The following is a 12,263-nucleotide window of genomic DNA, read 5'->3' on the forward strand; positions in this document are numbered from 1 at the left end:
TGCCCACGAGGGGATGGGTGACTTCAGGTGTTTGATTTAGAAGTTATATTCTTTGTGTTCCATATTGTATATTCACTGTATTAAAGTCACTTTTCATTAAAGCTTTATATATTTTGTCTTGTATATTCACTGTATTAAAGTCACTTTTCATTAAAGCTTTATATGTTTTGTCTTGTTGCGGCAGATGGCAGAACCCACTTAGAGCAGACAGGTTTTGGGGCTTCAGGGGTGCCTCTCTCTCCCCCTGTCCTCTAACAGAATCTGGGTGCCCTATAATAGGATGACATTAGCATATGAAGTGAGCTGAGATCACAATCACATTTTTTCTAAGACTAGTCCAGTCATTTTGACCTTTAGTTGAGATTATAACATTTTTAAAATCAATCTATCAAGGTTAAAACAGGTACACAGATTCACAAAGTTTAAGACTAATATTGAAAAGAGTTAGAACCGATGACAGACCGACAAAGACTCAAAAACTCAGAACTGCAGAAAAATTAAAAGAATTTAATACACTAGCGAGCAGGCTGGAGGAGAGGGGAAGGCCAAGAGCCCCGAGCTATTACAGTGAGCAGTTTTTAAATGGTATTTTAGGGAAGGGAGGGGGTACATTTCAGAGGCATGGAATGAGGAAGTTACAATGGTTTTTAGGATGGCGACTGGATGTCGCTGTTTTTCCTAGAGGTAGTTATCTTTTGGTCAAAAAGGAATTCTTCCCTGCTGAACAAGTCGGGCATGATCACAGAAAAACCTCCTTATCTTTTTGGTCAAAAGGGAATTCTTCCCTGCTGGACAAGTCGAGCCTGGTCACAGAAAAACCTCCTAATCATTCTCGTTTTTTACAATATTACTATATTTACCACAGTGAAGATTAACAAAAATAAAGTCCCTGAAACATTATCTATTACTTAAGGGCTTTCATTCTCATAGAGACATCCAAGAGGGTAAAGTAAAGTGAGGGCAGCAAGAGCAAATTTGTAAATCAAATTAAGGTAAGGTTCTTTGAAAAACTTGTTAGAAAAATTTAAGTGAGTTTTCTTAAAGTCTAGATGGTAGAAAACCTGATTAGCTCTGCATAAGCCACTTGGGTGAATTTCCATATCTAAAGACTAGATAGTAGAAAGCTTGAGTGGTTATTTAGAAACTGAATAGAAGGCTATGCGAGATAGTGTGATAGGATTTGGGTTTTCCTCCATCTGGCAGTGAGAGACTTTGCAGTAACAGCTATTTGTTTTTATTAATCAGCCAGTTGTTTAATGACTTTTGATTTCAAGAGGAATTTCTCACCCTGGTGCAATGCTTGCTTGTCAGGGCCAGGTAATCCAATTGTAAACTGAAGTTTGAGGCAATCCAATTGTAAACTGAAGGTTGCTCAGAATATTTTGATATTATGATTATAAAAAAAAAGGGAGGTCATAACATAGTTAGCATGGAAAATCTGATTTTTCAGAGCATTTCCCCTCCATCTATACCATGTCTGTTGACAGAGTTTGCATAGCTTGTGTCACTTATTCTTATATAATTTACCTTGAATGAGAAGGCTATCTTCATTCAACATATCTGGTTGCAAGACACAAAGATATCATGTTTATAGAAAAATGTTGCTGAATAATATAACACCTTTATACATGAGTAGGGAATCAGATTCAAAGAGATTTGAGCTGTAATTGATAATCTATCCTTAAGATAAACTCTGATAACAGTCACTTTTCTCAAGGTAACATTCTTTAGAAAATTAGCAGTGATTTGAATTTAGATTTGAGGGCTAGTTCATATTGATGTTGAGTGATAAGTAAATTTCAAAGAAATAGAAATGATTTTTCTATAGAACAAAATGTGTGTTTGCTATTAGATCGCTTCATAAATAAAAGTGTTATTCACTTTTTTTGTCTAAACAACTTTCTCTTTCATCAAGCAAATACATATTAACAAAAGGAGGAAAGTAGTAATTATTATTTGTCATTAACATTGTATTGTAATTTTTCAAATGCTTTCTTTTGAGTATTATAAAATCCTCACTCTTTGAGTTGATAATCAATGAATTTATATATATTAGTTCCTTGCTTACATTGAAGCATACTTTAACTTTTACTGCAGTAGATTGTTTTTCTAGTAGCCAAATAGATAAAAATAAGTGTGCCACCTATTGAATTTGGTAAAATAAAATAACTCAATAGAGTTATAGCGCTGTTTATTTTCAAATGAGGACAGTTTATCTTTAGCATCTGGTCTTCAACATACTTAAGGTTAAAAAAATGATATTAAATCAGTGCTAGATTTTTATGAAAACTGGATTAACTTAATTTTAAATAATGATGACTTAGTGATGTTAATTGTCTAGAAGCTCATATTAAGGTAAGAGTGAAATACAGCTGCAAGCAATTTTTTTTCAGTTATATTATTAGAAGAAACAAAAAAATGAGATAAGTGGGATGAATTTTGGTCAAATCATTATTCCTATATTTGCTAAGGGGAACATTTTAATATTAAAAAGGATAAATAATATAAGTACTTGCTAAAATATAAACTGGGCATACTCATACTTTTGAGTTAATTTGAGCAAAATTGATTTGACTCATGTAGAAATAGTAAGGACAAGGAATATTATAGTAATAGTGCCGCGCCAGCACGACAGCAGAGATGGTCTGAGCGAAGGACGTCAGGATTAAAGCACACACTCCTTGGTCAGCAAGCAAAGGCGCACACTTTATTTTTCTCTTCTTCCCTATTTATCCCCTCCAGCCTGGAGCTTGGGGCTGGGGGTAGGCGGAAGCTCTCAGCAAGTGCATCAATAACATGCAACAATAACATGGGGGTCAAAGAACACAAGGTAGCAAACACAAGGCAGGAACACTTCCTGCCTCCTGTTTTTCTGTTCCAGCACCCATGGCTCATTCTTTGTTTCCACACAACAGTGTGCATATGATTCTGTGGGGGAGGTGGGGAGGTCTGTCCAGGCAAAGGACCCAACATAATAGCATCTGAGTAAAAGTTTTGTATAGAAAAGATGCAGGAAAAAATAAAGGAATTTATTGATTGACTATGTTAGTAATGTCCAGTGGAAATTACCCTTTCTTACTTAGATACTTCTGATACTGGACAAGAGAACAGATTTACCTCAGATAAATTAGTAAGAGAAAAAGTCACAATTTAACACCATTTATATTATGGTTGTAAATTCTAGTGAATAATGTAGTAGACCTGTAACAGGTACAGGTTTCATGGACTCCACCCCTACTTCAGATGCTGGAACTCCAAATCCCATCACTACCAAGAAGAAGCACGCTGGGATGTGAGGGCGGAGCTGAGCAGCCAGGTTGGGATAAAACCAGACATGTGGCTCTGGGGGTCTCTTGGCCTGGTGGTTCGCAGCTGATCGTTTTTTGTGCTCAATAGGTTTTCAGCATGCTGGTGGAGTCCAAGTCAGCAGAACTGGTAGGACATCCTAGTTAACCTGTGTTTCTCTCCCTCTTTCCCTGGGTTATTCCTTTACCTTTCTCCTTATAAATAAATCCATTATTTAACCTTTCAGTGTGTCCATAATACGACTGAATCGTAAACGCACGGGTGAAGACCCACAGACAGGCAACCCAATTCACATTGGGGTGCCCGGTAACAGACCATGGATATTTAATCTGTATTTATGAATGTGGAATGTCAAAAAAAAAAAAAAAAGAAAGAAAGAGAAAGAGAGGTACAAAAGTACTTTATATGAAAAATTAAAAATTTCATTATCAAATAAAATATAACATATTCACTGGTAAACCCTGAACTGCACACTTCTCAGTGGAGTGCTGCTTGATTAAGGAAAGAACAAAAAATTAGGGAGTAGTTATTTTTTTTTTTTTTTTGATTAGGAAGGATTCAGGCAAGGAGAAATTTTTTTCAGTTTCTATAACTTTTAATGTGTTTAACCAGAAGCAACCTGAAATCTTTAAATAATGGCAATAGACTCAGATTCATCAAATCTCAATTTATCACTGGGTTCCCACTAATTAGAAGAGACCTACACTACACACATTTAGAAAAAATAAAATATCTATGCTTTTTTGGAAAGATCAATCTGACAGATGTATTTTAAAGCCTATGTGGTTGCTCATGATTAGTTTTCAATAATGTTTTGTTTTATAACCTTGAAATATTTCTATGCTTAGGGTAGGCCTGCTGACATGGACTATCATAATCTTAGAGTCGCCTCAATCTGATGATATACTATTAATGAATTCAAATGTCAGAAATTGAAATTCTGTTGCATGAGGGAAAACAGGCAACTAGTGATGCTCAGTTTGAAGTGAACAGAAATGGGAACGTTAATTGGTCTTCAATGTCTAGTAGTCAAACAGAAAAAGGGTAAGACAGATTGTCCCATTCTACAGGATGAATGTAAGATATGGATAGAAGGATTAGGTTCAAATTAAAAGAAATCAATTAAGAACAACATTATTTTAAAGTATATAAATAAAGATACTTTATATATATATTTACATATATGTATGTATATACAATAATTCACAGGAGCAGTGATGTCTGTTTATCGTTTTGAGAAAAAAATTTATATCACATATACATATGCATACATACATGCATGCATACACAAACATATAAAGATGTGCACACATATATAACTAAAAAGAGAAATGCATCTTTTTTCTCATTAGTTTGATAGAGAGGGCAAGTTCAATGACAAACCTATACCTGAATGATACTCCCAACCTATATTCCATTAGATCAAAAAATAGCACAGGGATTACTTATTTGATTGGGAATAGGGCAAGCAACTGAGACAAGGATAAACATAGCTAACTATTATGAGAGTAAGTCAGGGTCATAATACTAGATGGTAAAATAATTCAAAGTCACCATGGAAGTTAACCAATCAAATATTATTTATTAATCATTAATACATACTCAGGACGATGGAAGATATAAAAGACACATGAATTATGGTACCTGACCTTACAAAAGTGACTATAAAATAAAATAAAATAAAATTTTGTAAAACAGTGTAAGTGTGTGTGTGTGTGTATAAGTGAAGTGTCAGTTGACATGCAAAAATTAAAGGAAGAGAAAAGGAGGAATAAAAGAATACAATCATGCTATAGTCAATAAAAAAATTTGGGAGGTGTTTCAGAAATGTGGTTTTTGTTTTTTAGTCAATTAGCAGTTTTGTGGATCTATGGTGTTTAAACTTTCCTGGAGAGTCAAAATCCTGGAAAGTGGAAGTCAGAATTTAATAATTTTCATGGAAAATGATAGGTATTATTAGGTATATTTTATATCATATAAAATACTTAATATCAAATGAAAGGCAGAAATGAAATGAGGACCTGAGGATATTCTGACTACTATAGCTCCCAAAGTTAGCCTCTAAAACTTCTAAAACTTCCTTCAAAAATTTATGAGTCAGAATACGTGGATACAAATTGTCTAGTAGAGTGTGCAATATACAAAAGCAAACATTACATATATCATTTTGTGGCAAAATATAATTACTGACATACAGGATTCCAGATTATCAAAGGTATTTAAAACAAAAATATAAAGCTATTGTACTTTTCAATGTTTTGTGTAAAATAATATGGAATTTGGTAGTGGGGGAATATAGTTTCATTATTTCTGTCAAGTGTCTGGGTGTTCTTAGATAAACTGTAGAAAGGAAACCCAATCATCTTTTCTAACAACAAAGAAAAGTGATTTTAAAGATACCTTCTAACTTTAAATACATGAAAATCTGGGTTTGAATAAAGTCCTGGAATAATCTGTAAGTATTTTAGTTATTTGTCCCAGGAAATACTCCACACATAATATAGATATACTCCACACATAGATAGATGGCTTCAAAATAAGGAAAACAAATTTACTGTATGCCAACCTTTTTTTTTTTATGTTTGTTTTCCTGCACTATACTATATACATAAACTAATTTTAGAAACCTTGAAATCTTTATCATTGAATTAAAGACTAGGGGGTTTTAGTTTCTAAATCACAACACGTGGGAAATGTAGATTTGTTTTCCTTGGCATTAACAAGATATTAATTCCTTATGAAAAGCTGACTTAACACAAGCTTAATCTTATATAGGCTATTATTGAGAATGGATTTGCCTTTATATTTCATAGAAAGTATGATTGTGTTCTGATGAAAGTGGCATTTCAAATTAGTTTCACAGGCCTAGTGTATCCACTGAAATTTCATAGATGGAAGATGAGAAAAATGTCAGAAAAGCTCATACATTTGGATTTGTTTATGATCTCTACACTTTTCTCTTGATACCTGTTTTGTGGCTCACTTCAGTTGCCTTTAAGGAAAACACATTGTAAAATGATATATTAGGTCATTGCAGAATACTTTAATACATTTTGCAGAGAAACTACTTTCTTTTTTTTCCCCCATTGATTAACTTCCTCCCCTATATTCACTTTCCTCCCTTTTGATTCCTCAAGATACTACTGTGGTAATTGTTGCCCTGAGGGGCAAACAATTAAAAAGAGAGAGAGAAAGTGAGACTTTGACAGGGTTAAATAAAGCAAAAGATCCCCATTTTCACCATACCACTTTCAATGGACCTTCAAGGACTCAATCTTGCAAGACAATATTGTGAACAGCAGCAAGAAATTAAAAGGAATCTCTTCTTTATGTCACAGTGTTTTCAACATTGTCAGTCTTTGATAGCCATATCTTTTCTTCTAAGAAAAACTTTAGAGGTTCATTTTATAGTATAAGTCTGTAATAAATGATGCATATGGTATTTTTGGTTGGAAACATTATAGTGTGTAAACCATATAACAGAAGAGGAAAATATGACCCTGAAGCAAAAGGATATTTTATCTTATATAAAACTCAAAAGGAAATATTTATTTTTTAGTTGTATATTGAGCTACAAATGATTTATTTAGAAAGATAAGCTAATAGTTTCTTATGTGGATGTTACCACAACACACCTACCCCAATGCGCCCATTAGCCTCCACCATAGCTCACTGTGTTCCCCTCCCCTTTTTGATCCATATACCTCACACTCCTGTTCATCTCTATTCTATAGTTAAATTTCTAGGATTTGTTTTGGTTTATTTTGCTTGCCCACTTGTTTTGTTACTTTATATTTTACATATAATTGAAATTGTGTGGCATTTTTCTTTCTCCTACTAACTTATTTTGCTTAACAGAATATCTTCCAGTTATATCCATGTTTTCTTAAATGACAAGATTTTATCATTGCTAGTTTTAGTTTTTATTGATATAATAGCTTACATCGTTGGTTTTTGGGTTTATAAACTCAAACCTTAGAAAATATATGTTTCCACACAATACCCACAGTTTCCAAAATGTCTTCAATATATTTCATTTGGTTTTATTCTTTTCCAAACTCTCACCTCACCATCAACACCTCCTGAATTGAATTCAGGGCTTATGACTGGTTTGGATGTGTCTGATCTTTTATATAAATATATTGTGACAAACGGATAGAGGTCCTCCCTTCAGAGAGTTGGGTAGTATTCCATTGCACATTTTGTGTCTGTGTGAGTGTGTGTGTGTGTAGATTTTGTATGTAATATTTTTTTTTTCTGATCCACTTCTCTGTCTTTAGAGACTTTAGTTGTTTACATACTTGGTTATTCTAAATAGGGATTTTCTTTCTTTTTTTTTTTTTTGCTTTTGCTCGTTGTCATTGGAGTCAATAAGGCAAAAATGATATCTCTGTTATTTAGTCTGTCTTTTTCCGATGAATGTTACAGTATCAGATTGTGCATACATTCAATACATTAATTCAATTTTTTTTGACTGTGGTATTTTTTTCTATATTATTCTTTTGTGTGTAGCTACCTATATTTCTAGCATCACTTATTGAAGTAATTTTCTTCATTGTTGGCTTTTTTGCTGTTTTCCATTTTTATGTTTGTTCCTAGATATTTAATTATTTTTGATGAAAATATAAATGGAACTATTCTCTTTATTTTTTTCTCTTTCATTTTTATGTTCAGAGAATAATTTTTGTATGTTTATTAGTAAGCTGCCACTTCATTGAACTGACTTTTTTTGCTTCCACTATGTATCAAATGGATGGTTTTAAAAGCATATAATCATGCTTTCTTCAGATATTGATAGTTTTAATTTTTCTTTCTCAATTTGGATTTTTAAAGTGAATATTTTTGTCTTGTCCTGATTTTAAGAGAAAAAACAATCAGTTGATCATATCAGTAGAAGTAGAGAAAAAATTTGACAAGATTCAATACTTATTCATGGTAACAGCTATAAAATATGTGTAGGTAAATATTATATGCTATAATATAACTCACAAGTAACATTATACTCACTGTGAAAACCAGTGATTTCAAAATTATAGTTCATTTGGGTTTTTAAATTTTAATTGATGATATCTACCTCTTTTCTCATACTCCAACATATCATATAATTATATGTGCTAACTTGACTACTGTGAATAGCAAATGGGTGACAAAAATATGTAGGTGTGTGTCATATGGATGTGATTTCAAGATTATCATATGAATAAAACTGAGTAAAGAGCCTCTCTCTACTGCAATCACTTATCATCCAATGCTGTTAGGGTTTAAGGCAGAGGAACAAAAAAAGGCAGAGGAAGTGGAGAACTTTCTCTCTACTTGATTTAAGACTTTTCTTTTTTAGGACTTGGAACTCCAGAACTTGTATAAGGAATCCTCTAGTGCCCACATAAATTTCTCAGGCCTTTGGTCTTGGTTTGAATTTTATCACATATTTCCCTGATTTGTAAATAGTAGATTATGAAGCTTCTTGGCTTCCATAATGTATATATGGATATCCTTGTTTATTTGTATTTGTGTGTATTGGTTCTGTTTCTACAGAGAGATCTAACTATTTCATACCTACTAGTGCTTGAATATGAAATCCATATGCTATTTACTTCACTTTGTGATATTATTCTCCAAACTTTTAAAAAATATTTATTTATTTACACTTACAGAACTGGGGTTCAGGCCAGAAGTGTGGTGAATGAGAGAATTCACCAGAGACAGAGTGGGGGCAGATCAACTGAGACACACTGCTGAGAGGAGTAGCCAGTGGGTCAGGAAAAATTTACCTTACATGTGGGTCAGCTCCCTGGCTGGTGATTGAACTCATGCTGCAGTGGATTCTGGGAGCTACATTAGTGTAGTGTTTTAACCTTCTGTATCACTAGGGTGGGTCCATTCTCCAAAATTTTGATGTTAAGCTTTTGTGATGTGTTAGACACATACAAATTTAGTAAATACAACATTTCTCAATATCAAAATTGCTAAGACACTGTATCTTTTGGTGCTATTACAACAAATGAACAAAACTATTTATATCTAGCATAATGCAAATCAAAATGTGATTGTTCTGCCCAATTTCTGGCAGCTTTACCAGGCAATTGGAAACTATATTAGTTTTAAGGAATTAGAGTTAGAACAGTCCCTTTTCAAAGCAGTAGTACTCCGCATGAGGACTGTAATATCTTCACTGGGAATAAAAAAAAAAATCCATTGTTAAAGATTTTGATGCAGGAGCAGAAAAATACTTTAAAATTAAATGAGGGTACCCTCCCTGGTGGTGCAACAGTTTAAAGTGCAGCACTAGGAAACTACCCTCAGTGCTTCTGTGCCAGTTCCACCCTATCCCAGAGGTGGTCCACATGGAGAACAGACCTCTCCTGTCTCTCCCACTGCCTCCCTCAGCAGTGTATTGCAGTAGATCTGCCTGTTCTGCTCCCCACTCTGACTCTGGTGAATCCTCTCACTGTCCTGGTACGTCTGGCCTGTACTCCAGTTCAGTATACATAAATAAATAAATATTTTTTTTTAAAAATGGGGATTTTGGTCCTCCCTGGTGGCGCAGAGGGTTAAAGCACAGCACTGAGAATCTAAAGCCACTTCCTCATGAGTTCGATTCCCGCCCACCCCGGAGGTGACCACATGGCGTGGCAGACCTCTCCTGACCCGCCCGCTGCTCCCCTCAGCAGTGTATTTTGTCGATCTGCCTGTTCTGCTCCCCACTCTGTCTCTGGTGAATCGTCTCACCGCCCCTGAGCCTCTGGCCTGTATCCCAGTTCTGTATGCACAAATAAATAATCTTGAAAAAAATAATGGGGATTTTTCTTCTATAACTGAAAACAAAAGTCAATACTATTACAAATTGAATGAACTTAAATACAGATTTGTGGTATTTTTTTATTGGGAATATTCAGAAGACAGCGGGACAGTAATTTAGGAATTTTTTTTCAGTGGTGGCACTTGCACCAGGTGAGCTGTAAGCCCATTCTAACACTGAGATTCCATGGCTTTAGGAACCATATGATAAGGACATTGGAAATAGGACTGAGAGAAAAGAAACTATTAAATCCCCTGCTTTCTTCTAGTTCTCTCTGCTTGCAGACTCCTTGGAAAGTAGCTTCTCTTCATAGCTGTATGCTAAATTGAACTGGTATCGTTAACTTCATCAGTATTATAGCCATCATTTAAAAAAACATCAATAATTGTGCCCATTAACTATGTTTTCAAATATTTGGAGACATTGTCTCAGAGATGAAGCATATGCAGTGGCTAGATCCTGAAATGGAGAATAATATGAATTGCACTTAGTTTATGACAGAAGGGAAGAGCATAGGAGATTATTCCCCAGCTCACTTGATTTTTACCTGATGATTTACAAGGTATGTAAATTAGGAGACCACCAGAAGGCACCTTTAATGACATCTTAATGCATCATGAAATTTATGACATAGCATGAATAGCTTGTGCACTCATCCATTGGAAGCAGATGCTGCAATAATTCTACTTAATACTTAGAAGCAAAGCAAAGTGCATTTTTTTTACAAATATCTATGAAACATTAATAAGAATAATATGCACTATTCAATCCTTCATATACAATCTGAAATACTTTCTTATAAATATTTATAAAGAAGACATTTTGTCTCTCAATGTAAATTGATATAAACCAGACTCTGAGATGCTACATCATTTTCTTTCTCTAGATATATATTTAACAAGAATACAACAGACTCACATGGCAGCACCATTTTTAGCGTGCCAACTTAGGGGGAACCTGAAGGAATTGCTGTGAAGCTATTCATAAAATATACTCTCCATGGCAATAGCTCAGGTAGTAACTGTGAAATGGATCTTTTACTTTTATATTAGTGGGGAGTATTTACTGTGTTGTGGAAATTAATTATCTTCATTAAGTTAAAGAAAGTATTCAGTTTCTGAATTATATAACTTTACTTGATATTTATAAAAGAAATAATATTTAAAATGCCTTCATTGTCAATTTTTGAAGCATTGGTTTGGTTATTTAGAGTAGCCAATGATGGTACTAAAGGAATCAGACTATATGTAAGAAAAACTCTGACATTTCAGTTAATTTGATTTAGTATCCTCAAAACTATTGCTATTTACTGTTAACTAGAATTAGCACATTGTCACACTTTTATTTCCAGCAGTATCTCTTCTATTTACAATTATATTGTGTTTCTTTTAGTGACTTTTACTAGCCAATGCTGTTCTCTCTTAAAGAGAGAAATTTAAGAATAACAGGTACTCTGTGGTTTTTTTCCAGATAAAGTGATCCAAATTGTGAATTGTTCTTTAACACTGCATTATTATCTGTTTTTCACTTCCTGAATATGTTCAAAATGCCATTATGAAATAAATCACTTTATAATATTATGTATGTAAGTACTTAAATGGAATATGTTCAACATGGAAATTTTAGCTTTTTCAAGCAATATGGCACATATATTGAAAAAAAAATCATTTATTGAAAGCAATCTTTGGAAAATTTATGGGGACTTTCTGGTCCAAGGAATATCCTCACAGTACCTAAACAGAGAAAGGACAAATTGAAGGAGTTTAAGAGCTGTGCATCTGAGAATATTAAAAACGTACTGAATTTGCCATATGAATACTACTTAAATTATGTAAAGCCATTTGAAATGTTAGATCACTTAAATTGACTTTTAGACATTTCATCATAGCAAAATTATTTCTGTATTCTCTAATCTTGTGGTTCATATTTTATCATTTAAAGATGCTAGGATGTACCATCTCTGATCCAGGTGCTTGTCTTGGATATTTGGTTAATGAAACACATAGACATTCAAATGTAAGAAGATCTAGAGTAAGTATTACAAAATTGTGCCACAGCTTAAGATATATAAAAATATTTTGACTTATTTATGTCCTAATGGAAGGAAGGAAGGAAGGAAGGAAGGAAGGAAGGAAGGAAGGAAGGAAGGAAGGAAGGA

This window comes from Condylura cristata, unplaced genomic scaffold (genome assembly GCF_000260355.1).
Source record: "Condylura cristata isolate star-nosed mole 26May11 unplaced genomic scaffold, ConCri1.0 scaffold00012, whole genome shotgun sequence".
In the NCBI taxonomy this organism is placed as follows: domain Eukaryota; kingdom Metazoa; phylum Chordata; class Mammalia; order Eulipotyphla; family Talpidae; genus Condylura; species Condylura cristata.